This window comes from Meriones unguiculatus, chromosome 17 (assembly GCF_030254825.1).
Source record: "Meriones unguiculatus strain TT.TT164.6M chromosome 17, Bangor_MerUng_6.1, whole genome shotgun sequence".
In the NCBI taxonomy this organism is placed as follows: Eukaryota; Metazoa; Chordata; class Mammalia; order Rodentia; family Muridae; genus Meriones; species Meriones unguiculatus.
This window is the reverse complement of record NC_083364.1, coordinates 67,489,565-67,517,325: the sequence shown is the minus strand read 5'-3', so window position 1 is coordinate 67,517,325 and position 27,761 is coordinate 67,489,565.

Here is a 27,761-nt window from a genome sequence, read left to right as displayed (position 1 = left end):
GTACGCCATGTTTCCCAAGAGCTTATGTCACAGGCCTCCAAATTGACAAAGAGATGTACCCCTTCTGTTTCCCTTCTTGTTCCCAGCCCTCTCACATTCCACCCCTGTTTGTTCTCCCCAGTTCTGATGCCCATCCTTGTTTCCCTCCCATTCCATCTGCTCAGTTCTCTGTCTTCATCCACTTCTGCTGTCTAATCTATGTCTCCTTCTGAGTGACCCAACCTGAGACCCACCCCACAGGTAGAGAGCCAGCCCCTGACATTAATAATGATACTCTGCTATGCTTGCAGAGTGGAGCCTAACTTGACTGCCCTCCAGGAGGCTCCAGTGGATCAAGTCAGATGCTGGGACTTGCAACAAGCATAGAGTAGAAGACTTGGGGTCCTTTGGAAGTGTTGGGAGAAAGCTTGAAGAACTTGGAGGGTACAGGAACCTCACAAGAAGACCAACAGAGACAACTAACCCAGTCCCATGGGGGCTTTCAGAGACTGAGATATCAACTAAGGACCATGAAGGATCTGGACCTAGGACCCCAGCACACATGTAGCTGACGGATGGCTTGGTCTTGGTGAGTGAAGTAGGGGCTGGGAGAGTTATTTTTAACATGAATCATGTCCCTCTGGTAAGGCTGCCTGGCCTGGCCTCAGGGGATGAATATATGCTCACTCCTCATGTAATTTGATGTGCTGGGAAAGGTTGTTGAGGGAGGGAAAAGGGATAGGGGAAGGGGAAGGAGGGGACTGGAAAGAGAGGAGGGATTTTAGCAAGTAAAAACCACCTAGTATAACGCTCAAGACTTTCACAACCTAAGGAAATCACTGAGATCAACTGACCCCCATTCCCCTCCTCATTCATAATGATTTCACTCAAGAAACAGATAACCATCCATACCCCAAATCTGAAACAGATTGTTTTTCTTTTGAAAATGTCCTGAAACCTCTTCAGTTTGAAATCCCTCCCCACCTCAATCAGTAATTCCATTTGACCAGATTCATACAGAATGTTTCACTGTTCCCTCTTATCATTCTATGAAAATTGTAATATTCTATTTTTGAACCATAGACAGATGAATTATGTTCTCATACTTTTGAAATAAGTACTTTGTTTTCGTTGTCTGGAACTTGGTGTTTGGTTTTGTTTGAGTTTTTCTTTTATTCTAACACAGCAGTTCCCACCCTGTGGGTCTCAAAGCCCTTTGCAAGCCTCTATCTTTTTTTCTAATACTTCTTTTATTCTACTTCTTCTTTTTCCTATTATTATTATTATTATTATTATTTACATTGTACCCTGGCTGTAGTCCCTCCCTCATCTCCTCCCAGTCCCATCCTCCTATGCCTTTCCTCTAGTCCACTGATAGGGGAGGTCCTCCTCTATTATCTGTCCCTAGCCTATCAGGTCTCATCAGGACTGGATCCTCTTTCTCTGTAGCCTAGTAAGGCCACTCCACCAGAGGGAGGTGATCAAAGAGCAAGCAAATGAGTTTATGACAGTGACTGCTCCTGCTCTCCTTACTAGGGAACCACCATGGAGACTGAGCTGCACATGGGCTACAACACGCAGGAGGTCTAGGTCATTTCCATGCATAGTTCTTGGTTGATTTATCAGTCTCTGCGGGCCACCATAAGCCCAGACTTTTTAATTTTGTTGGTCTCCTTGTAGAGCTCTTGTCCCCTCCATGTCTTTCTATCTCCCCCTTCTTCTACAAGATTCTCTGCACTCTGCCCAAAGTTAGGCTGAGTCTCAGCATCTACTTCCATACTCTGCTGAGTATAGAAGGACCCTTGGTGGTAGGCTCCTGTCCTGTTCCCAGTCTTTTCCTGCTTCCAATGTCTACCATGTTTGCCCTTCTGAATTAGGATTAAGCACCTTCTTTGGGGTCCTCCTTGTATGTTCATAGCAGCTCTATTTGAATAGGCATAATCTGGAAACAAACCAGATGTCCCTCAACTGAGGAATGGATACAGAAATTGTGGTTCATTTATACAATGGAATACTACTCAGCAATTAAAAACAAGGAAATCATGAAATTTGCAGGCAAATGGTGGGAACTAGAAAAGATCATTCTGAGTGAAGTAACCCAGAAGCAGAAAGGTACACATGGTAAACACTCACTTATAAAAGTGGATATTAGCCAGGTAATGCAGGGTAAACATACTAAAATGTATAGTCATAAAGAAGCAGACCTCTATCTTGAAAATATTTACATTATGATTCATAACAGTAGCAAAATTATAGTTATGAAGCAGCAATGAAAATAACTTTGATTGGGGGTCACTATAAAAGGAGGAACGGTTTTAAAGCATAGCTTATGAAGGATGAGAACCATTGCTCTAACAGGTAAGAAAATAACTAGGTGTGCTTTGTTATACTTGACTGTATTAATTTGTAATATTGAACTTTAACATTAACACAAATGGTTAAAAAATTGACATGTTTCTTTTTTAATTAAATTTTTATTTTTTATATTATTACAGTCTATTCACTTTGTATCCCAGCTATAGACCCCTCCCTCATTCCTTCTTAATCCCACCCTCCCTCCCTCATCTCTTCCCATGCCCCTCTCCAAGTCCACTGATAGGGAAGGTCTTTCTCCCCTTCCATCTGACCCTAGGTTATCAGGTCTCGTCAAGACTGGCTACATTGTCCTCCTCTGTGGTCTGGTCTGGTTGCTTTCCTCTTGGGGGGAGGGCGTGTCAAAGAGCCTGCCACTGAGTACATGTCAGAGACAGTCCCTGTTCCCCTTACTAGGGTACCCACTTGGACACTGAACTGCCATGGGCTACATCTGAGCAGGGGTTCTAGGTTATATCCATGAATGGTCCTTGGTTGGAGTATCAGTCTCAGAAAAGTGATCTGTGCCCAGATATTTTGGTTCTGTTGATCTTCTTGTGGAGCTCCTGTCCTCTCCAGGTCTTACTATCTCATTTTTTCTAGGGATTATATGAATGACAATTTTAGAAGGGAGTACATTGTTATTAATTCATTATTGTGTATTCAAACTATCTAAGTATCTATTATATATAATATTATATATATTATATAATATATAATATTATCTCTCTCTTTCTCTCTCTCTCTCTCTCTCTATATATATATATATATATATATATATATATATAATAGAGAATAATGAGTGGGCATTTTCAGCCTTTAGATAATCCTTGCTACAGAAAATAACAATTTTTTTTCTTTCTAGTTACAGGTTTCCAGGCTAAGCATTTAATTTTGTAGCAATTGAAAGGTTAACAGTTTCTGTTGAACAACAGAAGAACTATGTTGCAGTAATAAGAATCTATTGCACTTTCACTGAGTAATGTCTGAATAGAAAGAGCTTGACATGTCAGAGTTACCTGGTATAAAAGTTAATATGAGGGAGTTTTACACACATTTATCCTCTTTGTTTTCTCTGGCTTTTCAATTGTATCACAAATAGGAAACTGTTAACCTCTCAGGGCCTTATCTATAATTCGTATTCTGGTGAACAATTGACTTACTTGACTGAAGGTTTTGTTGATAAAAGGAGCAAAGGACCAAGCATCTAATGGATGCTCATAATAAAGGGTTCAGCTCTAAGAACTTAACATCTATCTTACATTACAGAATTTATTATATAACTATAACAATAAAATGTCAAGATGCTAATAAGAATTGGCAGATGTCCATGTGATTAGATGACAGACTCACATCCGCAAATGTCACGTTATTTTTCTTTCTTTTCACTCTTTTCAAATGTGAAAAACACAATGAACAGATGCTTCCTGACACAGAACAATTGTGCAAACATCTGTGTAATGTCTAAAGGTAAATTATTTTAAATAAAATTGTCAGTTATGTGATCCTTCATAATGAATTTTAGTTCACTCTGAACATCTTGTAATAAGAGAGTTGAGCACAGAAACAGATTTTTCCTCTTTCCTTTATTATATTTTCAAGTATGGAGGGATGAGAGGTGGCATTACACTTGGTGGTCAGGCTGACCTTGAAATCATGGAGCTCCTATCTTATTCTCCCAAATTCTAGCAAAATAGACCTATGTTACCATACTTGATTTTCCTTATTGGTTTTAGTGTTGTTCCTATTTGTTACCACAAGTAACACCTTGTGTTTAAATAATAAAGACTCAGATTATTTTTGGTATCTTATTCTTTTTAAAAAATTTAGAAAGACTTTTTACTTCTGAATTTATGTAGCAATAAAAATATTTTAAGGACTATTCTACATATGTGTTTTACCACCTCTCACACAGAAACAGACAAGATGTGAATGTATAGAGTGGGTTGATTTAAAGCCATAAGATATCTGGATCATCTTTCATAGCTACACATCAACCTTTACTTTTGATGATTTCTTTTTCCAAATGCAACATTTATTGATTTTAGGCATGTCAAATTACCTGACTGGGCTGCAGGTTTCACATGGTCAGAAATCTTTTATACTTTCTATTATATATCAAGGACAACCAGAAAAATTTATCTTTTATATATTTTCAATTATACCAAGTGACTAATTACATTAAAATATAGAATTCTCCCTTATATAGGAATGTACAAGAGTTTCTACAGTTCATATATTTGATCATCCGTCCCAGAATGCAAGTTCTTAAAATTACTACTTCATTTATTCTATTATTGTTGTTGTTATTATTATTAATTTGTTTTGTATCCCAGTTGTAGCCCCTTCCCTCCTCTCCTTTTCCCACCCTCCCTCCGTCTTCTTCCCTTATGCCTTTTCCCTGGTCCACTGATAGGGGAGGTCCTCCTCCCTTACTATCTGACCCTAGCCTATCAGGTCCCATCAGGACTGGCTGGATCCTCTTCCTCTGCGAGCTTGCTAGGTTGCCCCAGTGGGGGAAATACTTCACTTCTGCATGTTCTTTTTTCTTTATTTCTACCTACTCGGCTCAAATAGAATTCAATCTTTGCTAACACGCTAGGTAATACATACAATGTTGAGTTATATGCTGGGCAATCTTTTTCCCAACACTTTCTTCCACAAATTTATGGACTTAATCTAATTGATCGACACTTAAGTTAACAGAGCCATCAAGAGAAGTGTTTAAGACCCAGAATTCTCCAAGGCCATGTCTTATGATTAGCACCAAACAGTCTGCTGCTGATGTTGTCAAGAGTCCTTTCCATACCTCAACTTAATTTCTTGCTTCATTGCTTTGAATCCCTATGGGGCAGCAGCAGTTTAAGGGATGTCAACAGGAATATTCTTGTTCTCGTTCTCTCAGGGATTCAGTGTAGGAGGATAAACAGCTACACAGCTGGCTAAATTATGGGTATGGAAATGTGTGACCTAAGTGTTTAATACACGCATAAGTATTTTACAAGCCCCAGTGGATGGCCCCTCAGAATTGTCGAATTTGACTGACATGGAGCTTACATTGCAGTCATATCCTTTTAAAACAAACTTATGTGATTATGAATTAGGTGTTGCAGACAATATGTTGACTTTAAGGGAACCGAAATACTCTGGAAAATATGTCTGTAAATAATCAATAATTTCAAAAGGAAAATTTTAAGAAATTTTTTCTATTTCATGTATTTGATACAGATTTATGTTCATGACTAGTATCAGGCTTATAAATAATTGGAAAGTTGGGCATGAATTTTATGTTTCTTTTTTTAATTTTTTTATTTAACTTTTATTAATTACACTTTATTCATTTTGTATCTCCCCATAAGCCCCTCCCTCCTACCCTTCTTACTATGTGCTTATGCCTCACTCAAGGGCTCTTCATATTGAAAGAGGGTTATAGAGTCCGAGTCTCTGATGTGGACACTGGAAATCAGTGGAACAACAGGATACCTCTTCTGACTCAGCATGAACCAGGTTACAATTTACAAAGCACACAGCTATGCTATCCAATCATTAAAGGATATAATTTTAATATTACAGTTTTCCCTTGAACCATTAAGAGGCTACACTGGTTATAGCAAAGCCAACTTCGTTAAATTGCTGTTTCTGTAACAGACAAAACACGGATCACATTTATGCAGTCAACACTGGGATCTGAGCTGTGAACCATCCCAGAAGGACCTGTACACAAGGCTTTCAGATGGAGGACATTTCTCAAACTTCAAACAGCATCATTCACTTCTTTATAATAACAACTATGGTAAGACTTCTTTTAAAAGTTTGGATATGTGACTATTAAAAAAAAGAGAGAGAATAAATAAAAGCTACTTAAACACAGTGCCTCAGAACACAGCATTGATATGAAACTGGATGGCAGTATTTTATCACTCCCTTGAAAACTGCTGAAATTCACATTCAAAAGCTCAATAAGATGAAGATAATTGGTCTAAAAATACGAGCAGGCATCTATTATATCAATTCAGAGAAACAAATTATTTTCTGACCTACATCTGGAGAATATTATATGTATAGTACTTTACACTAATTAAAGCCATTGGCAAAAGAGATCCCTTTTCTCTAGAAACATCATTAATGCCTATTTAAAAGATTGGAACATTCTATCACTCAGAAGAAGTTATACTGTATATTTTTAGCTTCCTCACTCCGTACATGCTATTACTGTTGCTTATAAAAGTCAGAGAGATGGTACTGAATCTTTTTAAACAATTCATTTGACTTTTGTTTATTAGCAAGCTAGGGAAAAATTCCTTTAGACTTCTCCCCCAAATTTTCCTCTTCCTGTCAAAAGTATGTTTCCAGGGTTTTTTATTTTAATTTTTATTAATTATACTTTATTCACTTGTATTCCCCCATAAATCCCTCCCTCCTCCTCTCCCGATCCCACCTTTCCTCCCCCTTCTCCACGCAGGCCCCTCCTGAAGTCCACTGATAGGGGAGGTCTTCCTCTCCTTCCTTCTGATCCTAGTCTCTCAGGTCTCATCAGGAGTGGCTGCATTGTCTTCCTCTGTGGCCTGGTAAGGCTGCTCTTTCCAGTTTTTAAAAAGTATATTTAAAGTAAAACATGACTACTCACTCTCACATTTCCCAGTCTTCCCTCCAACCTCTAACTTATCCCTTCCCCTCACTCCATCTTGTGGATGACATCTTTTCATTTTTAGTGTGATACACACACACACACAGAGAGATATATACCTATGCGTCTATAAATGCACAAATATAGAAATAAATCCTGCTTAGTCAATGATTTTGAATTCAAGCATGTCCTGAAAAATAAAATTGCCTAGGACTAGCTTTCAGCAAAATGTGCAATGAATATTACATCTTTCTCTGTTTCTTCTTTCCCATTTTTGATACCCCCCCCCTTTTTCTTGGTTTTAGTTTAAATCCAGGTCTAAATTTCAATGATATATTCCATTTCTGTTTTTTAATGTATTTCTTATTTATTTATTACAGTTTGTTCACTTTCTATCCTGGATGCAGCCCCCTCACTCATCTTCTCCTCCCACTCCACCCACCTTCTGTCCACAGATGTAGCCAGGGCAGTTCAGTGTCCATGTAATGGGGTTCCATAGTAATGGGGAGAGGGACTGCCTCTGACATAAACTGATTGGCCTGCTCTTTGTTCACCTCCCCCCGAGGGAGGAGCAGCCTTACCAGGCCACAGAAGATGACAATGCAGCCAACTTCTCAGGGTCCAAAGCGGCTGACCCTGAGTGCAGTGCTTAGCCTTGCATCCTGAGTGTAACATTTTAGCTTTTTATGGTATCCAACATTGTTTAATCTCTTTACAGACTGATCCCAACCCTCCATTCTTTGACCCCAGTCTCACCTTCACACCCTGTTTCCGTTTCTTCCCATACACCCTCCTTTTTCTCAGAGAAAGGGAGGGCCCCAAAGATTTTCAGCCAACTCTGGCACCTCAAATCGTAGCAGGACTAAGCACATCTGCTTCTGCTAAGGCCAGACAAGGCAGCCCAGCTGGGGGAAAGGGATATAAAGGCAGGCAACAGAGTCAGCGACAGCCCATAGTCCAGTAGTTAGGAGACCCACATGGAGAACAAACTGTACATCTGCAGCATATGTATAGAGGGTCTAGGTCCAGTACATGCATGCTCTTGGTTGGTGGTTCAGTCTCAGTGAGCCACCATGGGCCTAGGTTAGTTTACTCCATAGGTCTTTTTTTTTCTTTTATTTATAGTATCCTTAAAAAAGAACTTTAAGATTTTATATGTTCAAGCCTCCTAAAATCTGGTGATACACTGAGTTATTACTTTCAAAATATGCAATAGTGAACATTTGAAATTAATTGTGGATTTTGTAACCATATTATTGCATAATACAAAAATCTACTGTAGAATTGCTTTGCTATTGTGCTTGTAAAACCTTCCATCACAGTGCAGTGTAAAGCAAAACACACCTACTTGAATTGAGTTAATGTGTAGAAGACTCATTTTGCAATTTAGAGGCATAATTGGTTTTGAATCTCTATTAAACAGCAAAGTTAAAGTAGTTTTTAATAGATCAAAATGAATATTTACTTTATTATTAGCTTTCAGTTGCTAATATTTGCAACAAATATTTAGAATATCTAATTAAATTCTTTGAGATCTAAACAATGGCTTAGACAAGTGATGCATAAAATTCTATGATATTAAGTGGTGATTCTTATTATAATATATACTGGTGTGAGCTCAAAGTTACTATACAAAATATTGTAGAAGTTTCTAGGGTGGATATAACATCTTATGAGCTTTGTAAAACTGTTAAATTTAGCATCAGTTATTAAACCTGTGATTTAACTAGTAGATTATATCTTCAATCCGCTTTGTTTTCTCTGATAAATTAATTTGTCCTGTGCACTTCCTTTAGTCATTGACAAGTAAAGTAGAATTAAAAACGTTTAAGATAAAGCCTCCAAAAATTACGTACATGAAGGTAATCATGATCCTTGGCCTGAACTTTGATTCTATTCCAGCTCAAGATCTTTCTACTAAATTAACACCTCTGTCTTTTCAATTGTTCAACAAGAAAAACAAAAACAAAAAAAAAACCAAAAAACAAAACCCATAGCTTAATCTTCCAGTGTTTTTGGAAGATTTTATTACATTTATTTTCTACATAAAGTAGATAAAATAGTTTTCATAAAGTGCCACCTTAATCAAAGTTAATTTCGGGAGCTAGGCATGATAGCTCATGCCTTTAATTCCTTTAATCCCTTCTGCAGAGGCAAAAGGAACTCTGAGCTCAAGGTCATCTGGTCTACAAAGACAGTTCTAGGACTGCTAGGGTACTACAAAGAGACTCTCTGCCTCTAAAAACAAAACAAAACAAGAGCAACAACAAAATCCAGTTAACATCAGTGCTATCTCCTTAAAAGTGGCAAATAGAGAAACTTATCCTTTTTTGATTGCCTGTATATATATCCAGCTCAAACTGAGCGAGGCACTGCCATAATAGTTTGAGATATAAAAAAGAAGCAAGCAGATAAAATATATACTCAATAAACTTTGTCAGGTTAGAAGTAAGTGTGTGGTACCTTGATGATAGAACACTTAGCTCCCAAGCTTGATGGCTTGCATTTCATCCTAAACATCAAAGAAAAAAATAATAAGGATTCCTTTATATATATATATATTTGAGGTAATGATGAATGTTATAAACTAGATTATAGTGTAATATAACCACCCATTGTTTCATATAAAATGAAAACATGGCTGCTTTGAATGCACAGATGTTTGAATGAGCATTTACATTCTTCATATTTGAGACAGAAAACCAATCAATTAACAAAACAATTTTGCAGTTTTATGTAATTCAAACCAGAAAACTTGTATTTACTTGATCTACTTTAAGTATGTTTCCTGGCTCTGTTTCTACATAAACAGACTGATGATATCACATGATTTTGTGCATTTACATGTTTCTTTTTTCCTATTCCATCCTTTACAGTTGGGTATTACTAAATTCTGGGTTCATTCTACTCTGACAGTTAGCCACTTTTGAATGAATATCTAGCATAGTTGAAGTATTATGAAGACATGACATGGAGGTAGCTTATGAAGTTTGCTGGAATAACACTGTAATTCAGAGCTACCTCTCTTTTATCTTTGAACAGGAAATATTGAAAAATTTTTATTTTACCTCTCTCATTCCTATTGTTAGTCTTACTGTTAAAAGGCTTCTTAGTGACAAAGATGCTGAAGAAAAGAAGAGGGTGAAATGTGGTGGCAGATACAGATATTTTGGATAATTTGTTTGCATCTGGGGATATAGAGACTGAGAAACCTGTTAAGATAACATGATAAGATTCAGCAAGAGATAAGACCTGGGACGATTCACAGTTGTTCTATTGCTACACATAGAAAATGTGCACTAACAATCTGATGAGTTTCTTTACGTAATGCATACAAAATAAATAAATAAACAAATAAAAAAACTCTATAACATCTCAGTGGACAGATTGTTCTTGAATCCATCTTAGAAGGGGGGATACATAGAGTTCAAAGAGGATTATTTATATCTAGTCACAAAACTGTGACTTTAAAATAAATGAAGGTAAATATGATCTAACGATGTTTTGCAGTGCAATTTAAAATAAATGATACCTCACATATTTTTCACATTTCATTTGAAATAATAACATTTTGGTGATAAACCAAAATCTGGAGCAACATTTGACTCAAATTTCTCATACAGTGAAATTACCTCTCCTTCTCCTATACATCTTTTATTGCTCATTAAATTTTTATTTATAAAACAAAGTTCCCCTTTATGACTTCTAGCAACTAATACCAAAAAACATTTATCTGTCTAAAATTTTTCCATTCCTCTTGTGTGCTATCAAAAGTCATTTTGCAGACTCAGGTTTCCACTTAACAAAAGAGTTATACTGTAATAAATTCTGTGCTATGATTGCAATGCAACAGAAGTTCAATGCAAAGAAAATTTGATACTCGTAAAAATCAAATCTGTAGCAAGAGGATGAAGAGAGTCTTATAAACGGTTGTTCACAAAGTGTGCAGAGTGGCAATGTCTGTGTAACTGTTAGGACTCACTTTTGAAAGTGCAAAATATCTGTCTTATAATTTTATTAGCAAAGGTAATTTGCATTGCTGGTGTATAAAGGTAACTGCTATTGCCGTGTTTTCTTTTTTCCAAGTCCACTATCCACTCTTTAAAACCAATGATTTTGCCTTCACTTTATCTCTCTCCTCAGCAATTTCTAAAATGAGGATTTTTATTTTTACTTCACAATAATCATGCCATAAAAAATAGAGAGTTTCAAAGAGAGAGGGAAAATGTTCTTTCTTAAAACAAACCGAAAAATGAGCAACTCTCTCAGCCCAAAATGTGGATGTATAATTAGCTTGCTCATAAACAGAAAGTTCCCTTCTTATTCTTCACCTTCCAATTTTTGTGCCTTTATCTGCGTTAGAAATAAGAATATTAAAAATAGACTTCTGTGAAACAGACACAGTTGTTCATGTGATTCATATGACCCTGAAATATTTGGATTTTTGACATTGAGATAAAACATTATTATAAAAACACAAAATGGTGAATTCTACTTTACTCAGTTTGCATGTATATTCATGAAATCCATTGTTGTTTCTCAACCTCTAGAATCAAATGAGTTTTTGCGCAAAGATTTTTCTAACCACAATGACGTACAGTCTTACTGAAAGTGATATTTTAGGTCAGAGAGTATATTTAAATGGTATGCCAAACAAATAGATGCAAGGAAATTGCATCCAATGTAGGTTCTTGGACAAATCTTTGGCAATCTGCTAATGCTGAGATTTTAAACACTATTCAAACTCAACAATTTCCTGCTTCTGTGTTTTATTAACTCTAAATAATGTGATAATAGCATGAAGAGGATGGGCCAGAGTGAATGAATATCTTTGAACACTGGGTGAGGAACAAGTAAACCGAAAATAACCTAAAAGCAGTAACTTCACCACTGCACAAAAATAGTATGAAATGCCTTGTACAACAAGTTTAACTCAGAGAAATTAATTATATGAGGCTATGGGGTGGCAATATCAAAGAAAAAAATAAAAATATTAAGAATGAAACAGTGTGGGCTAGAAAGATTGCTCAGCAGTCCAGAGCACACATTGATCTTGCAGAGAATCTAAGTTTAGTTCAAAGCTGTCTCACGATCACACATAACTCACTTACAGGGAGAAGTATTTTGGTGGACCTAAACCTGAGATTAAGGCATTGAGATTTGAAAAGTCTTCCATGATGTACAAGGATAAAGCTAGAGCAGGGGTTGAGGGAATGTCCAACCAATGTGTAGATGAACCTGACACCCAATCCACAGGAGAGAGCCAACCCCGACACTGTTATAGATACTCTGCTATGCTTGCAGACAGGAACCTAGCATAGCTGTCTTCTGAGAGGTTCAACCCAACAGTAGATTAAAAAGATCAAACACTGGGAGAAGCCCAGGGTGTTTTGTGGAAGAATGGGGAAAACCTAGAAGAACCAAGAGGTGTTAGGCCACACAGGAAGAGTATCCAGGCAGTTCTGATGAGACTTCATAAGCTATGGGCAGATGATAAAGAAGGAGAACTCCCCCTTTCAATAGACTAGGAAAAGGGAATAGGAGGGAAGGAGGAAGGAGGGCAGGACTGGGAAGAGCAGAGAGAGGAGGACTTAATCAGGATATATAATGAATAAATTGTAAATAAATAAATATTAGTCAACAAATTAATTAATTTTTTAAAAATTGGCAAGTGAATCCTTGTCCAATACAATCACCACATCCATTACTAGAGGACCCACATGAGGACTAAGCTGTCTAACTGCTACATCTTTGTAGGGAGCCTAGGTCCAGTTCCTGCATTGTCCTTGGTTGATGCCTTAGTCTCAGCAAACCCCTCTGGCTCCTGGTTAGGTGGCTCTTTGGCCTTCTTGTGGAGATCCCATCACCTACAGGTCCTTTTCCCTTTCTCCCCACTTTTCTGCAAGATACCCTATGCATCACCCAAGGTTAGGCTGTGATTCTAGGCATCTGTTTTGAGGCACTACTGGATAGAGTGCCTTTCAGAGGACAACTCTGTTGCCTGCTTTTCTTTCTTTCTTTTTGTTTTCTTATTAATTAATTCAATTTACATCTCAGTCACAGGCCCCTTGCTCCTCTTCTCCCAGTTCCACCCACATTCCCACATCCCCTCTCTGCTATTCCTCAGAATAGGGGGGCCCCCTATCCAGACACTCCAGTTCATCTATTCATGTGAGGACTGAGCTCATTTTCCTTCCCTGTGGCCTGGTAGAGAAGTTCCATCAGGGGAAGTGATGTAAAGCAGGCAACATGGTCCTTGTCAGAGATATCACACGCTCCCTTAACTAGTGGGCCCACAAGAAGCTTAAGAGTCTCATCAGGCTTATCTCCGAGGGTTCTGTGAATTGTACTATGTCTATCTTGTACTATATGACTAAAATCAGCTTATAAGTGATCGTATACCATGTGTGTCTTTCTGAGTCTGTGTCACCTCACTCACGAAGATCTTTTTTAGTTGTACCCACTTGCCTGCAAATTTCATCATTTCCTTGTTTTTAATGGTTGAGTGGTATTCCATTGTGTAAATGTACCACAGTTTCTCTATCCATTCTTCAGTTTAGGGACATATAGGTTGTTTCCAGTTGTTATGTCCAGGGACGGTATAGCTGGATCTTAAAGTATAGCTAGTCCAAGTTTTCTGAGAAAGCACAAGATTGATTTCAAAATGGTTTAATCAGTTTGTATTATATGATTTTTAATCACTTCCCCCCTGGCAGGGCTACCTCAGGGAAAGAGAAAGCAATCAATCCTGATGTAACTTGCTGTGCTGGTCTGAGCTGGTAGGTGAAAGGCTCCCCTTATTTGAGGAGTAGGGCAGGGGAGATAGGGTGAAGTGGCAGGGAGGATGGGAACAGGAGGAGAGGAAGGAGGACCTATAATTGGGATGTAAAGTGAATAAATAAATACATTAGTTATTTAATTAAAAAATTCTGTCCAGCAAAGTACTACAAATGCTGATAAAGATTATTTAGTTCAACCTCCTTACTTTTAGAATAAATGGGTCTAGAATGCTTTCAAAAGTCATAGTTCTTCCTTGTCAGTGCCTGAGTTCTTGAAGCTCTTAGTGTGTTTTGTCAGCCTGAGTTTATTGGGCATATTGACTCTGTATAACGTTACAGATTTCTAAGACATGTTGTCACTGGCTTATGTCATAAATGACATCATACTGATAATCAGAAAGCAGTCTGAAAGCAGTCTGGTCACTCTGCTTCATGAAGTTTAGAATGTGGTTTTCTTAGAGCAGTTGTTCATTTTTAAATTAAATTTTTATTTTTTATATTAGTTACAGTATATTAACTTTGTATCCCAGCTGTAGCCCCCTCCCTCATTCCCTCTCAATCCCATTCTCCCTCCCTCATCTCCTCCCTGCCCTCTCTAAGTCTACTGATGGGGGAGGTCCTTCTCCTCTTCCATCTGACCCTAGTTTATGAGGTCTTTTCAGGACTGGCTGTAATATCCTCCTCTGTGGCCTAGCTAGGCTACTCCTCCCTCGGTGGTTGGGGGAGGTGGTCAAAAAACCAGCCATTGAGTTCATGTTAAAGACAGTCCCTGTTCCCATAACTAGGGAACCCACTTGGATACTGAGCTGGCAAAAACATACTAAAATCTGTTCACCTAAAGAAGATAAATAAGAAAGAGTACCTGGCTGATCAATCTTCACTTAGAAAGACAAATGGGTCTTGAACATTGGAAATAGGAAAAAACAAGTAACAGGACAGGAGCCTACCACAGAGGGACCTTGAAAGACCCTATCTAACAGTGGATCAAAACAGAGGCTGAGACTCATAACCAAACTTTCTGCAGAGTGCAGGGAATCATATGAAAGCAGGGGGAGTTAGTATGACCTGGAGAGGACAGGAGCTCCACAAGGACCAAATATATCTGGGCACAGGGGTCTTTTCTGAGACTGTTTTTCCATCCAAGGACCATGCATGGATATAACCTAGAACCCCTACCCAGATGTCGCCCAGAGCAGCTGTTCTTAACCTTTCTAATGCTACAACCATTTTGTATTTGTGGGTTTTGTTTGGTTGGTTGCTTGGCTGGTTGTTGTTTGTTGTTGCTTCCGTTTTTGTTTTGGTTTTTAGAGACTGGATTTCTCTGTGTAGCACTGGCTGTCCTGGACTCGCTTTGTAAAGCAGGCTGGCCTGGAAGTCTCAGAGATCTGCTCGCCTCTGCCTCCCCAAGTGCCGGAATTACAGACATGCACCACTGCACCAGCTTGCTATGACCCTTTAATACAGTTTCTCATGCTGTTGTGTCCCACAACCATAAAATTATTTCCATTTCTACTTCATAACTATAATTTGCTACTGTTATGAGTCGTATCTTTGTTTTGTGATGGTCTTTGGAGGTCTCGACCCATAGGTTGAGAACCACTGTGTCAGAGGCTTTCAGACAAAATTTCCATGGCAGAAGGAAGAGCTCTAAGAAAAAAAAAATGTGCATGAACGCTGCAGTTCTGCAAAGCATTTCTAACATGGGCCACACAAAGTTCACAAAAATAGTAGTGCTAACTAACACTGACCACATTTCAGCTATCAGCCACAATTCATGGCCTTTGGTCTGACTTTATTTCTAATCAACTGATTAAATATAGGGAATTCCAAAAAACAGTCAGGCTTGGAAATTTTTTGGAAAAATTCACAGAACTCAGTACAGCAGAATACTCATGTTAGTTATTTTAATTCGGTTTCGTTTAGTTCAGTTTAACTTAGCTTTATGTGTGTGTTTGTGTGTGCCTGTATATGTGTGTGACAGAAACAAAGAGATTCCATGGAGCATATACAGAAGTAAAAAGACAGTCAGAAGACAGTTCTCACCTTTCACCTTGTTTTGAGGCAACTTTTATCATTTTGCTGCATAGTCATATATTCTTGGCTAGCTGACCTCATGGTTTCTAGGTGACTTTCATGTCTCTACCTCACATTTCATTATAGGAGTGAATACGAATGCTGAAATTACATTTGTACTCCACCATATCCTTGTGCTCCTGGGATCTCAATACAAGTTGTAACACTTGTGTGGCAAGAAGCCATCTCTCCAACATGGTAACCATTTTATGAAAATCATACAAGCCATGCACACTTAGACAGACTAATAGAACAAGGCTGCAGACAGAGCTTTCACTTTTCTCCCCATGGAATCCAGGTGGGCTTTTATCTTGTCACATTGATATATATGTCAATCAGTAAGATCACATTAGCTTACTTCTAGAGTGATATTAAGGCTTCCCTCTGTAGACCTGATTGAGTTAATTCATTGTGCACCTCGATGCCCTCCATCGTGATCCCAGGAGTTTGACAGCCAGGCATATACTGTGTCTTGAAGCCTCATTCCAGTGTGGTATTATTGATGTCTCTGGAATCCTTTACCATTTCCTTAGCAAAAATTCAAGTATGGTCTAAAATCCTACTTTGGATAAAAGACTGTCTCATAACTCAGGAATATGAGAGCCTAGAAGTTTTCTAAGAGTGATCAGAATAAAATTCAGACACATGCAAAACACCAATGTACATAAAATTTATAAGACTGATTATTTTTATTTCCATGAATATGAATGTTTTATCTGCATTAATAAATATATGTATTTAGAGATTTCCATGAGACCCTTTCAACCAACAGCTCAATTGGATGAAACCTAGCCCTAGTTCTAGAGTCTTCTTTGGTGACTAGATATGTCTGTCTACCTCATTATTTGGAGATTTCATTTGATGGTATTCATGTATTATAGGACATTTCCAGCGTACTAGATTTCCATACCATCCCTGAAATATTCTTCAATTCTACTTGTCTATCCTTGATTCCCTTCTTCACTCACCTCTCCCCTCTCCTGTCCCACTGATTTTCCAGTTTTTGTCTCTCTCCACAATCACCAGCTCTAGCCAACCGAAAAAATCTAGTCTATTTTCCCCTTCCAGGGAGACCCATATCCCCATGCCTTTAGTACCTTTCTCTATGTTAACGCTCTATGGGTCTATGTATTGTTGCTTGATAACCATTTATTTAATGGCTAATATCCAGAAATAAGCGAACACACACTATATTTATTTTTCTATGGGGCTAACTCACTCAGAATAATTTTTCTAGTTCCACCCATTTGCCTGAAAATTTCATGATGTCATTTGCTTTAACAGTTGAATGATACTCCATTGTGTAGATGCACTTCATTTTCTTTATCCGTTATTCTGTTGAGGGACATCTAGGCAGTTTCCAATTCCTGGCTATTACGACTAGAGTAGCAAAGCACATGGCTGATAGGATTCCTGTGATGGGATGAAGCATCCTTTGTTTATACACCAAAGAGTGGTATAGCTAGATTCTGTGGTGGATAGAGTCCCATCTTTCTGTGGAACCACCAAACTGATTTCTATAGTGGCTGTACAAGTTTCTACATCCACCAGCATTAAGGGAGTGTTCTCCTTGACCCGCATTCTTGCCAGGATAAGCTGTTATTTTCATTTTTTAATTGTAGCCATTCTGATTGGTTTAAGATATCAAAGTAATTTTGATTTGCATTTGCTTGATGCTAGGGATCTTACACAGTTCTTTAAATGTTTTCAACCATTTGAGTTTTCATTATGGAGAATTCTGTTTAGATGGCTGTCCCATTTTTTAACTGGGTTATATTTTCTAATTTTATATTAGTGTAGTTACTGTACATCCTAAGGTGCCCCCTCCCTCCCCTCCACTCAGTCACCCTCACTTCCCCTTCTTCTCCCTTCCTCTCTCCCTTTTCCTCCCAAATCGGGAGCTCCACTCTTCCCTTATTAACCTTCTCCAGCACATCAAGTTCCACCAGTACTGAACATATCTTCATCCCCTGAGGCCAGGCAAGGCAGCACTGCCAGGGGAAAGTGATCCAAAAGCAGGTTAGAGAGTCCATGTTAGAAACAGTGTCCCTCCTCTTGTCAGGTGCCCCATATGAAGACCAAGCCTCCATTGGCTACATGTGTACAGCGGGACCTAGGTCCAAATCATACATGCTCCTGGATTGATGTTTCAGTCTCTGAAAGCCCCCATGTGACTGGGTTAGTTGTTTCCTTTTTGTCTTCTTATGAGGTTTCTGTCCCCTCCAAGTCCTTCCATCTTTCTTCCAACACTCCCACAAGAACCCCATAGTTCTGCCTCATACTTGGCTGCAAGACCCAGCATCTGTGTCCATGTGCTGTTGGCTAGAGCCTCCCAGAGGACAGTCACATTAGGCTGCTGTCTGCAAGCATAGCAGAGAATCATTTGTATCAGGGGCTGGCTCTTTACCATGGGGTGGGTCTCAGGTTGGGCCACTTATCGTTAGGACTTTCCCTCTATCTGTCTTGGTTCCCTCATTATCCCTGCACTTCTTGTAGGCAGGATAATTTTGGGTTCACAGGTTTTATTGGTGGGTTGTTGATCTCCTCCTTCCACTAGTCTTACTTGGCTAGAAGGTGGTCACTTCACTCTTCATTACCGCCTGCCTTAGGAGTCTCAGCTAGAATCACATCTAAATTCTCTCAGGAGCCTACAAAGGAGGCCTCCAGTTTGACCAATAGATGTCCCTCCCCAGTTTCTCTTCTTGTTACCAGCCCTCTCACCTCCAACGCCCATTCTCCCCACATCTGATCAACACTCATGTTTTCCTCTCTATTCAATCTCTTGTCCAGTTCCCTCTCATTATCCACTTCTGTTGCCTATTCTATTTCCCCTTCTGAGTGACATAATCCAATTAAAAATGGGGTGCAGAGATAAGCAGAGAAGTCACAATGGAAGCATATCAAATGGCTAGAAACACTTAGAGATATGCTCAATGCTCTTAGCCATCAGAGAAATGCAAACCAAAATGATTCTAATAATTCATCTTACACCAGACAGAATGGCTAAGATCAAAAACTCAAATGACAACACATGCTGACAAAGATATAGAGAAAGGAAACCCTCTTTCATTGCTGGTGGAAATGCAAAATTGAACAACCTCACTGAAAATCAACCTAGAACAGTTCTACCTCAGACCCAGCTATACCATTCCTGGGCATATACCCAAAAGATGCTCCACCATACAATAAGCACATTTGCTCAAACATATCCATAGTAGCTTTATTCATAATAGCCAGAAACTGGAAACAACCTAGATATCCCTCAAACAAAGAATGGATAAAGAAATTGTGGCCCATTTACACAATGGAATATTACTGAGCTATTTAAAAGAAAGAAATCAGAAAATTTGCAGGCAAATGGTTGGAAGTAAAAAAGATCATCCTGAGTGAGGTAACCCAGACCCAGAAACATGTACATGGTATATAATTACTTATAAGTAGATATTCGACAGTGCAAACATACTACAGTCCACAGACCCAAAGATGCTAAGTAACAAAGATGGCCCAAGGGAGGATGACTGAAAGATTATTTGTTGTTTTTTTTTAATAACAAGTTTCTCGAATTCTTTATATATTTTGAATATTAGCACTCTGTCCTATGTTAAATGGGTAAAAACTTTTCCCATCCTGTATGCTGCTGCTTTGTCAGAATGATGTCATCCTTTGCCTTACAGAGATTTCTAGTTTCATGAGGTCTCATTTACTAATTGTTGATCTCAGAGTATGTGCTGTTGATGTTCTGTTCAGGTGGTCTTTTCCTGTCAATGAGCTCAACACTATTCACCACTCTCTTTTCTTTCAGGTTTAGTGCACCTGGTTTAACATTGAAGTCTTTTATCCACTTTACATGAGGTTTGTGCAGGGTGATAAATATGGATGTATCTCCATTCTTCTACATGAAGTCACAGAGTTTGACCAATATAATTTATTGAAAATGCTGTCTTTTTCCAGTGTGTAGTTCTGGCTTCTTTATCAAAATTCGGGTGTTCATATGTATGGTAGGTTTATGTCGTGTATTCAGTTTTATTTCAATTGATAAATTTGTCTGATTTTATGCCAATACCATACTTTTTTATTACTGTAGCTTTTAGTATAACTTGATATCAGGAATGGCAAAACCTCCTGCAATTCTTTTATTATTCAGAATTGTTTTTAGCTATCCTGGTTTTATGTTTCATATGAAACAGAAGAGTGTACTTTCAAGATATGTGAAGAATTGTGTTGAAATTTTGATGGAATTGTATTTGAATATGCAGATTGCTTCTGGTAGGATGGCTGTTTTTTCTATGTTAATATCAATCCATATGTATGAGAGATATTTCTATCTTCTGATATCTTCTTCAATTTATTTCTTCAAAATTTTCAAGTTTTATTATACATGTCTCTCACTTTGTTAGATTTACCATGGATACTTTATTATATTATTTGAGGCTATATTGTTTTGGGGGGGCGTTGTGAATATGGACTTTATTTAGAATAAATTACATATGGTAAGAACAGTTATGAAACAATCAGGGAATCCATATGTAAAAGATATTCAAAATATTTACCTCATTTGTATTTGGTAACCTTGAAGAAAATACTATCTATCTTATCTAGGTGAAACTAAAGTCTTGTACCTAAGTAATTCTCTTATATCTGTATTTATAAACTTTAAAACATCTTTCTGGAATGTAAACAATTCCTTAAATCATGAACAACCTAAGCCTAACTGTGAAACGATAACTATTTAGTCTTCAAGCCCATCAGAGACTTCAGAAGGAATAAAATTATTACTTAAGTGGGAAGTGAAGGCAGCTTCCAAAACTAAGAGATGACAGAGACAGTTTACTGCCTGGTCAGTTACCCATTCTTTCTCTATAATGTTGGAGCATCATCTTCATCTGGCAAAATTGTGAAACAGGAATTATGAAGGACTTGCTCAATTTGTCATGGCAGCACTTGGAAATCAACTCAGTCTTTGTCCAAGTCTTGTTCATTTTGGACAGCATACTATCCATAGAGAGAGCTGGGGCATTTTTGCACAGTGGCTAGATTGCCATTAATGAAGTTATCTCCAAAGGGAGATTTTATTATGCGTATCATCTTCATTGAGGTAGGCTGCGGAACATTTCAGGAGCGGAAATGTCTCAAGACGCAAAGGCTATAATTCCTAAAAATACCTTTAAATGTCATATTCTGTGGGTCTCTGAAGTGTTTAGAGACTATCTATTCACATTTATATTCACATTATAATCACATATATCATCTGTCTATGCATCCATAGTAAATGTGAATGGGCAACTGTTACTTGACTCTAGATATTTACTATCTGTTCAACCCAGATGTATGTTTCTGTGATTAAACTATACTAGTATCTGACAAGACCATGGGTCTTATTGATTAACCATTAACCTGTATGAGTTAATTAACCTAAATAGTTTGCAAAAGCAGCAATCAACAGGACTGGAAGTAAACCTTACATTTGTAAATGAGTTCTACAAGCCCAATACCTCATATCAGAATATATACATACATATATATATATATATATATATATATATATATATATATCCAAAGGATATTCTACCATACAACAAGTACATTTGCTCAGCCAGTTCATAGCAGCTTTATTTGTAACAGTCAGAAGCTAGAAACAACCTAGATGTCCCTCAATTGAAGAATGGATAAAGAAACTGTGGTACATTTACACAACGGAATACTACTCATCCATTAAAACCAAGGAAATCATGACATTTGCAGGCAAATGGGTGGAACTAAAAAAAGATCATCCTGAGTGAGGTAACACAGACCCAGAAAGACACATATGTGGTATATACTCATTTATAAGTGGATTTCAGTCATACAGTACAGGATAGACACACTACAATGCACAGACCCCAAGAAGATAAGCCTGATGGGCATCTTAGGCTTCATGTGGGCCCACTGGTTAGGGGAGTGGAGTGGAGAATATTTCTGACATGAACTATGTTTCCTGCTTTTTGATCACTTCCCCCTGATGGAATGGCCACAGGGCAGGAAGATGCACTCAGTTCTCATGTGAAGAGATGAGCTGGGGTGTATGGGTAGGAAAGAGGGGTTGCAGGAGGGTGGGATTAGGAGGAGAGGAGGAGGAACCTATGGCTGAGATGTAAATTTATTTAAGAAATAAGAAAAGGAAAAAAGGAGGTAATAACATACTATAAAAAATTAAAGTAGGGAGACAATGATAAAAAAATTACCTTAAATTTGAATCAATATATAAAATTCTATACCCATGTATCAAAAATAACCTTATTTATGTATCAATACACAAAATTTTTTACCAATGAATTAAAAAATATTTGAGAATAACAGTAGTTTTTTTAGTTGAAGAACATAATTAATAATCTTTTTCTCCTGGTATTTTTATATATTTTCTTTGTGATATTTCTATATTCTCCCTTTATTTTTTTATTATATTGATGTTTTTAATTTTTTGATGCTATATCCTAATTCCTTCTCTTCCCTCCTCTTCTCCCTGTCCGACTCTCCTACCCTTTTTCCTGTTTCTCTTCTCCCCTTCTCCTCAGAAAAGCACCCTCGACTCCTGTAACAACCCACCCTGGCACATCAAGTGACATCAGGATCAAACAAATCCTTCTCCATTGAGGCCAGTCAAGGCAACCCAGCCAGGGGAAAATGATCCAAAAGCAGGCAATAAAGTTCATGTCATGGACAACCCCTACTCCACTTTCTAGGGGATCAATAAGACCAAGCTGCCCATCAGTTACATATGTGCCAGGGGCCTAGATCCAGTCCATGCATGCACTTATAAGAATGAAAGACTATTAATTAATTCTCTTCACTGGTATACGTATTTAATCAGCGGAGAAAAACGTTTTGGCTTTTTTTTTTTTCATTTTATGTGGAAGCAGTTTTTAAAGTTCACTTCATTGCAGAGAGCTCATTTTTTTTTCTTATGAAGTATGGAGTGCCTAGAAAGGCATTCTACTGATTTACCAAATGTTTATAATATGCGTGACTGGGTACACATATAAACATTTAAAATATCTATAGAAGGGTGATCCGACAAGGGCAAGGAGCGAAATGAAAACTAGAAGATTATTTCTTATTAAAGTCCTCCAGAAAGAGCATGAATTATACAACTTTAGGGCGTATTTACCACTAGATTAATGGAAATTTATTCACAAAACTCCCTAGGAACAGAGATCAGAATGTACTATTTACATTTTTCATTTTGCATATTATAAATTTATACATGACAATAAGTTATATAGTTAAAGACTAGCTGGCAGGTTTTGAATAAGAAATTATTTTTTATTTTGTTTTGATGTTTAGTCACATGTGAGTAAGAGAACAACAGTTAAAAATGTTTACATCAATCTAAAAAGTTATCTTGTTGGTAAAATAGAAAATGTAGATATAAAGGTCTTGAGGAGACAACATTGATTCATAGTTATATTTTTTTTCTTTTGAAAATACATCTATTACAAATAAAGCTGCTACAAACATTGTTGAGCAAATGTCCCTGTTGTGTACTTGAGCATATTTTGGATATAAGCCTAGGAGTGGTATAGCTGGGTCTTGAGGAAGCTCTATTCCTAATTGTCTGAGAAAGTACTAGATTGCTTTCCAAAGTGGTTATTTGCTCAACCATGTTCTTAGCAGCTTCGTTCGTAATAGCCAGAACCTGGAAACAACCCAGATGTCTCTCAGCGGAGGAATGGATACAGAAATTGTGGTACATTTACACAATGAGTAGTACTCAGCAATTAAAAACAAGGAAATCATGAAATATGCAGGCAAAGGTGGGATCTAGAAAAGATCATCCTGAGTGAGGTATCTCAGAAGCAGAAAGACACACATGGTATATTCTCACTTATAAGTGGATATTAGGCATATAATATATGATAAACATACTAAAATCTGTACACCTAAAGAAGCTAAGTAAGAAGGAGGACTCTGGGTAAGATGATCAATCCTTATTCAGAAAGACAAATGGGATGGACATTGGAAGAAGGAGAAAACAGTAAACAGGACAGGAGTCTACCACAGAGGGCCTCTGAAAGATTCAAACCAGCAGTGTATCAAAGCAGATGCTGAGACTCTTAACCAAACCTTGGTCGGAGTGCAGGAAATCTAATGAAAGAAGGGAGAGATAGTAAGACCTGGAGAGGACAGGAACTCCATGAAGAGAGCAACAGTACCAAAAAATCTGGGCACAGGCTTCTTTTCTGAGACTGATACTCTAACCAAGGACGATACATGGATATAACCTAGAACCCCTGCTCAGATGTAGCCCATGATAGCTCAGCATCCAAGTGGAAACCCTAGTAAGAGGAACAGGGACTGTCTCTTACATGAACTCAGTGGCTGGCTCTTTGATTACCTCTTCCTGAATGGGGAGCAGCCTTGCCAGGCCACAGGGGAGGACAATGAAGCCAGTCCTGATGAGACCTGATAAGCTAGGGTCAGATGGAAGAGGAGAAGGACCTCCACTATCAGTGGAGTTGGAGAATGGCATGGGAGGAGATGAGGGAGGAGATGAAGGAGAGGAAGAGGGAAGGTGGGATTGGGAGGGAATGAGGGTTGTAATGTAAAAAATAAAATTTTAATTAAAAAAAGAAAATACGTGTATTTTCACAACTCTTGATCCTAGGAATTTTTTCCCTATCAATTCTTTTGGAAGTGAAAGCACCATTTTTATAATACATTTGTGGTTTTCTGTTCAAGAATGTTAAAAACAGTTGTAGTTTTCCTTTTCCCTTTAGCATTTTCTTTTTCTTTTTTTTTAATTTCCATTATTTCAAGTTTTTTTATCATTAAATTTTTATTTTTTTTTTAAATATTAGTTACAGTTTATTAACTTTATATCCCAGCTGTAGCCCCCTCCCTCATTCCTTCCCAATCCCACCCTCCCTCCCTCATGTCCTCCCTGTTCCTTTCCAAGTCCACTGATAGGTGAGGTCCTCCTCCCCTTACATCTGACCCTAGCTTATCAGGTTTCTTCAGGACTGGCTACAATGTCCTCTTCTGTGACCTGGCAAGGCTGTTCCTCCTTCTGGGGTGGAGAGAAGAGGTCAAAGAGCCAGCCATTAAGTTCACGTCAGAGACAATCCCTGTTCCCATAATTAGGGAACCCACTTGGATACTGAGCTTCCATAAACATACTAAAATCTGTACACCTAAAGAAGATAAACAAGAAAGAGGACCCGGGGTAAGATGATCAATCTCCACTTAGAAAGACAAATGGTTTGGACATTGGAAATAGGAGAAAACAAGTAACAGGACAGGAGCCTACCACAGAGGGCCTCTGAAAGACTCTACCTAGCAGTGTATCAAAGCAGAGGCTGAGACTTATAACCAAACCTTGGGCAGAGTGCAGGGAATCATATGAAAGAAGGGAGAGATAGTAAGACCTGGAAAAGACAGGAGCTCCACAAGTATCAAATATATATCGACACAGGGGTCTTTTATGTGACTGTGTCTCCAACCAAGTATCATGTATGGATATAAGCTAGAACCCCTGTCAGATGTAGCATTTTCTATAATATAGAAATCGTCATTTTCTTATAGAAATATTTCCATGTGAATGCAAATATATTTCACATAAAAATTTTAAACTTCAATGTTACAAAGCCATACTTGATTTATAAAAACAACAGGCTCTTGAGCAAATATAATACATATAGTACATTTCTAGTTTTTAAAGCAATCAGTATTCCTTTAACTGCAATTTGATGGAGGATGGTTCCAAGAACATCACACCCATGAGCTTGACATTGAAAATTATACTATGAATCACAAATGACTTTGCCTGGATTGCCAGAAACCAGAGGCTGATAGTCCAGAGACCCAGGATAGAATCAAATAAATGACTGAGAGAAGAAAAAAAAAGTCAATGAGATGAATAGACAACTGACCTTAAAAACAAGTGCAGTGGCAATTGATTCTTGAGTGTAAAGTTGCAGTAAGCACCTTCATTTAACTCTGGAAATAGCAGCCTCAGAAATATCTCACTATCTGTGAAAAAGAGTGGCAGAAATGTCATCCAAAGAATGTGTAGGTGTTTCTTAGGTAAAGTTTTTATGTTAAGAACTCAAATTTCTGTGTCACCTTTCACAGTGTTCGGACTCTGTGGCTAATGTTTATGTTATACTGATGCATTCCAGTTCACACATCTTTAAACAATATTATTCTTGCATGAGAATAATGTCCATGCATTATTGTGAATTGTACTAAGATATTAAATGACTAAATAGGCTTCCCCTCAGAAAAAAAAAATAAGGAAATCTTACACTTTAAATTTTTTCTAGAGAAGAAAGCGTTTTTGTGCATTTCTGTAGAACAGAAGACATTTTGAAATTATTCACGTGGAAAATATTTATGTGCACAAAACAAATAAAATTAAGCCATTCTATTTTGGCATCCATGCTAGTGTATTTCATGATGCTTATGTGGTAACTACTGGGTTATGTGACAATTATTTTTCCAAAACAAACAACTAAATATTTTCCATAGACTATTTCTTTTCTCAAATGAAAAATGGAAAAAAATCTAGAAAGTTTGGAAAAATTTTAAAAAACCTGTTTATTATCTCAAGATTCAACAATGTTATTAATTAATATTCAGTAACATGAAGATTCAAATAGTAGCCGACAGGATATTTTTGCATTATACTTATTGATTTGTGTGAATAAAAACTCATCCATATATAAAAATAGATATGATCTTATCAAATGCTATTAGCCTTTCTTAACTCATATTTAACTGTGAGAAAATACATTTGCTAATAATTCACTCCCCTCTACCATGCAATAGAAATATTATAATAGTCTTATAATAGTCTCTCAACTTTTATGATGCTTCATATTAATAAGATTTTCACAGTTATGCTCATTGTCTTGAATTTACTGTGTTAATTCATGTATACCTAGTTACAACTCAGCCACTCTGTTTCCCCTCACAGAAAAGAATGTCGAAAGGGAATATTCACAAACTGTAATTTTGTTTCCTTTTCAAAATTCACATTTTCGTATAAATTTCACTTGTGTGAGAGGGTCTCATGAATATTATATATGCTAGGCATATATATTAGCCTATTAGCAGAGCCGTATATACTAAAGCAATTATAGAGTAGATATTTTCTTTTTGCTTGTTTATACAACGTTTCAGAGAAATAAGTCAGCATATTTGGCCAGAGTTGCTCAACACTGCACCCCTATTTCTGTTGCATGTTTGGGAAAAAATATTTTCATTCGTTCATTCATTTAACGTGTATTTATTGTCATTATTGCCAAACACTTCAGCTAGTTATAGTAGTGAAATAAACAGAAATGATGCCTGATCTGTCCTTCATGGGGCTTAGAATTTCATAATACTAAACTTACAAGGAAGAAAATAGAAAGCTTGGAGGGGAGGGGAAATACATTTAACAATATTTCTTTGTGGTATATCTGCTTCAGATACTAAAGTTTAAGATATTTGTGCTTATATGTTACTAATTTATTTTTGTAGCCAGAACTATGTTTGATCTTTAGAAAGCAACATGTTGCATGTCTCTGTGAAAGGGTTTTGTCTTTAGATAGAGAGAATTCATACTTCTGTTTAGGATACTATGTTCTTTGTGTTTAAAATTCATAGACTGGCCAAGATTTAGTTCCAGTTTTTTTTTTTTTTTTTTTTTTTTTTCAATGCAGTTTATTCAGGAACCTTGAACAATCTTCTGACCCTGGGGAAAGCCAGCCCACAGCTTAAATAGCCTCTGGGTAGCCAACCCCAGCGAGCCACGGGGGCAATGCAGATAGGTCCACATACAGGGAAGCAAGCCAGATCCTCAGCCTTAGCCAAATATGGAGTTGTTCGTGACAGAGAGCACTCACCATCGGGAAGGTGGAAGGCGGAAACCAGTTCCAGTTTTTTAATTGACTATATCCCCTTACAGTCAATAAAACCTTTGAAATTTCTGT